Raw genomic sequence first — 5,318 nt, forward strand, 5'->3', positions numbered from 1 at the left:
TTAGTATTAAAAGGTCATAAAATTCTAGAAAATTCATGGAAACAATATATTTTGGAATAGCTCCAAGAGGGATTGCCGGTCAAAGGTGAATGGTGATGCAATAGCCACAAAATCATGGCTGAAATAGCTGTTGCAAGTAGTTTATTCAGACCATGATTTTGAAACATTTTGGCAACTTAAAAGGAGCTTAAATTTATGCAATTAGTTGCACTTATTTGCTGAAATTTTAAGTTTTGAAAGAGTTCAAATATTGCCAAAATTCAAAGTTCAAAAATTAAAAGATTTGATCCTTAGGATTTTAATATTGTCAATGCCACCTAAGCAGTTGAAAATGTGACTGTGTCCAATAGACACAGGTCACAATTTTTGAATTTTTTGAGCAGCTTACTTGCATTCATGTGTTAGCTGATCGTGAAAAAAATTTGGGGATTAAATTCCTTGGCTTGAAGCCTCTTTAAAGCATTGAACTATAACTCACCATTATTGCTAGCAATACCAAATTGTCATGGTTTTAGGGTAATTTGACCAATCAATTTGCATCAAAAAATTGTGCAAATTTGCTATGGAATAGTTCCATATGTTGGCTAACCAGAAAAAAAATGGAATTAAAATTCCTAAATTTAAGGCTCCATAAAAACCAAAAATCGTGATTGCACCAATGCTGCCTGTAGCTGACTAATGCCACTGTTTTGGCATTGATTACTTGCCTCAATTGCATCCTTAATTGCTGCAATTTTAATTACAAATTTGATATTTGAATATTTATGGAAAGGTTCTATAAAAGATAATTTTGACATAATTACAATTAAGGAATTTGATTTCTTAAATAAAAGATGTCAGGATTTAATTTATGACACCCTTAAATCATTGAATTTGATTCCTAAAGTTATGGGAGTCAATAATATTCAAAAGCTGATTGGATAATTATGGAAATAGTTCCATAAAGATAATAAATTTATATATTTTGAATTAAGGAATTTGATTCCTTAAATTAAGGATATCTAAAATTTTTTATTGATCCCAAAAATTACGAAATTTGATTCCTAGAATTATGGAAGTCAAAAATAAATGAAGGCAAGTCTTTCATCATGAATAAATTTCCTTTAATTGAGGAAGGAAGTTTGAATAAGATACTAAGATTGCGTTAAAGATTTTCTTGTCTTAGATTTTATCTAAATTACCTACTGAAGATTAGGTAATAAAAGACATGCAAGCTTTAATTAAATTGGATTAGTAAAAGAGTTACCTAAAATGTTTAGGACAACAAATAAAAAAATTTTTAGCTCGTAATAAAATTTAATTCTAATCCTAATAAGATTAGGAATTGATAAATTACTAATTTTGATTAGTGATACTTACCATAAATGAAAGAAGTTTCCATATAGAATTAAATGGTTATTGAAAAATTTGAAATTGACAAAATTCAAATGTTTAAAATTGCTAATCTCAAATACCTCATATGATTAACAATTTGAATGAGACATGTCTTCAAATTTTATTCATATGGATAAATATATGTGGATGATTATGAAATTAGGCCTAATATGATTATGCTAAGGTTGAATGAGTATTCTTGGTATTTTTTAAATAAGGCTTGCATGTCCTACCTTATCTCTTTATCTCGATTTGTAAAACTCTTTTCTCATCTTACTCCCCTCGAATGTAACTCAAGATTTCTACATTTAAATGCAATTAGAATTAGGATAGATTAAGAATTAATTTTGGAAAGATTGACGATGGAGATCCGATGCACCAAAGAGGACAAGGAGATTACAAGTAGATTTTGAAGATTCTTATATGTAATCCCCTAGGTTTGACCAAGCTAGTTTCCTTTGATGGCTTAAGGAAATTAATATAGTTAAAGTCCATAATCATCCAAAGTAGTTGGCATGTGATAGATTTATTTTATGCAATTTAATAAATGTTATGCAATGCAAAGTAGTATGCATGTGATTGGTTTATTTTATGCGATTTAATAAATGCTATACATGCAAAGATGAGACCTTAATAAAATCAAAAACAAAATCCCTCATTATATATTGAGTCACATCCCACGCATGACAAAGTTGCCTTCCACTGTATAGCAAGATAACTTGGCTGCTTTATTAAATAGAGACTTGTTGAGCACACTCAAGGTCACACTTTTACACGAGTATGTTTGAGCTATTGGTGGGTCTAACTCAACGAGTTTCATAAAATATGAATGCTTGAAAACTTGATTATTATGAAACTAGAGGCAAAGGCTAATCAAAACATATATCATATGTTTAGGTAATGTGTTGTCACCTAACTGATTTAGGAGTTGTATAGAGATACAATTGGTAAGCTCAGTTACCTACCTAATCCACTTATCATGGTTTGTTGAGCACCTTCAAGGCCATGACTAGATGGATTGGATCCTAGCTCACTAAGAGAATCCTAGTAGAGATCTCTCGAGGTGATTGGAGGGTTATCATCTTGTAGAAAATAGTGGAAGAATTATTTAAAATTTTAAAAACCTTATTTTAAATAGTTTATGCATGTTATTTATCAACTGCTTTATCTATTCAAACATGTTTCTATACATTGCAAATGGCTAAAAATCTATCACTATGGTGCATATTGGATGCAAATCAAACTCACTAGACTAAACCCTTTTAAAATGTATTAAGACTTGCCAAATGTTCTTAATCAAAAGGTTGTCTATCTATAGGAAGCTTTGCCATAAGCCCATGTTGAGCCAAATGGTGATAAAGCATGGGATGCTCATTAGACTCTTTAAGCCACATATGTGATGTTGGCTACTATGACTATAAAGCTTCAAAAAGCAACATGAAAACATCTATATGACATGTATAACTTTGCAATCAAAAGAATTTTTCTATAATCAAGGTCATACATAAAGGTATGAGATAATATAGAAATTGTTTCTATGTGAAAAAACAGAAGATAGTTCTAATAGAAGCAAGATTTAAGGTTGCTATACTTTATGGTAAAGCTAGAGCAATGTGTTTATCATGAACTAAGTATCGACTTCGTTCCATTATCTTTACCAAATACAAATCATAATTAGGAGTGAGCTTCCATGAGATGGAATTTACATTGCCTTAATTATGAATTGGGAAGACAACCGCAATAAGGGCACTAACTTGGAGATGTTTTCAAACATCTTTATGGTAAAGATGTACAAATGAGGGACTATAAACAAAATGTTTCCTTAACAGAGTTAAAGGAGAAGAAGCTTATAGAAGTTTCTACTTTGCCAAAGTTTATGATTGAGCTAGAAGTTACTACTATTGTATTAACATCATAAACATTTGATACTAGATGTTGAATGGATTTAAGTAATGACATAAAGTGCAAAATAATAGTAATAAGTTGATGCTCAATATAAATGTCTAGAAAACTGATTGCATATGATTTCGATTATGGCATTTGAGTTTTAGTCATTGAAGTAAGAATTAGAGTATAAAGATACTTGGATCCTTTTGATTAGGAATCATAAAGGAACTAGTAATTCTTATATGACCAAATCACTTTTCATGCAAAAGTGAAGGACTCGGTATGTTCAAAAGATTTTATACATATAAATGTATACAAACCATTGAACATAAAATGCTATAGCAAATGTTCCTAATTCATTAAGTTTACACAAGACCAAATTGAGATTTTATCTTGTATACTTAAAGAAATATAGTTTGAATTCTTGAAATGTTTAGGGAATTCAATATAAGATCATATGAGCTATATAGTATGAAGTACTCTTATTAAGATATGATCTTAGTGAATATTGCTCTTACTTATTAATTAATCATTCAAAAGATGAATGCAGATTCATATGAAATGGAACTTTCTTATGAATAAAACATAGAGATGTTTGTTCAAAGAAAAAAGCAAATTCATATAGTGATATGATTTGGTCCATATCTTTCCAATATATATATAGCCAATCATGTTATTCCAAACCAATACATTTCCAAGCATACATTGAGATGTATGTATGTAACATCATGGAATATTCAAAAGAGTTCGAATATTATTCTCCCAAATGATCTTGGATTTAGTGGAAGCATGATGACACTAAGAAAAGAGTTTCTTTAGTATTACATGGTTACATTGGAATCTTATTTTTAAGATTTTGCATAGAGATGCATAATCATATGTATGAGAACTCTATGGATTTAATAGGATACATTGGTGATGTATTATTCATATGAGATGAATCTACTAAATATGTTTTTCGTTAGACTTATACACTTTGTTCTATTAAAAGGGATCCAAATGGTTGAATTTAATAGAATGTATAAGTGTTCTTATCTCATACACATGAGGAGGTTAGTAGGAATGAATACAATTCTTTGGTGATACAATTACATGGGATGCAATGTGTATATAAAGAAAGTTCCCAAATTTAAAAAAGGGTGGATGGCACAATGAAAAGTGATAAATGCATATGATGCATGCAGCATAGTCTAGTTGGAATGGTTTCAAAGAAAGAAAGAGGACTATGTACGTGTATATAATCAAAGTTATATACAACTTATTGAAGGCTCAAATAGGAGAATATTTAGATTATTAGTTCATAGAGCTAATATAGGGTTCTAAACATTGTGAATGTAACAATGAAGTCACACTAAAAGAACTCAGGTCTCATTAGATCTAGATATAGTAATATGACATGATGTGATACATGGACAAATGAAGATAGATAAAAGCAATTAACCACATTGAAGGGCACAAGTGAGTCGACATGGAAGCATGGTTGCTAGATGGATTGGATCCACATACGATAAGGTAGCAATTGGCTTTGTGCTAGTGGGAGATGTTGGGATGAGCCTTGCAGCCAATTGGGATTGGTTAAGGCTTGAGTCCAATCATACAACAATATCATTCATGTTGAATGATTAGAGGTTTTACTTCATCAATAAGACGTTAATTATAATGGGTTATATATGTCTAATTGGATAAAGTCCATGAGATTAATATGCTTTGCAAGGGAACTGTAATGAATTGTAATTATGATATCCTTATGCATTAAAGCATAACCTTTAAATGTTCCTAGTTCGATGTATCATTGAAGTTAGAAATCAATGATACCTAAAGACTGATAGATCTCATAGGTTGAAGTATAGAGATACTTGGAACTAGAATGTAAGTGTTTGCCTAGGAGAGCAAGTTCACTGAACATGACTCACCATGATAAGTGCATTTGGTATTTCACTCAAGTGTCTATGTAATACTTCTCATGTGTCAATTGTGTAAATACTCCATAAACTTGAGACACTAAGCTGTCTTATGTGTGGAGTGCTATGTTTTGATTTCATCCCTACCAGCGCCTA

This window comes from Theobroma cacao, chromosome 3 (assembly GCF_000208745.1).
Source record: "Theobroma cacao cultivar B97-61/B2 chromosome 3, Criollo_cocoa_genome_V2, whole genome shotgun sequence".
Taxonomy (NCBI): Eukaryota; Viridiplantae; Streptophyta; class Magnoliopsida; order Malvales; family Malvaceae; genus Theobroma; species Theobroma cacao.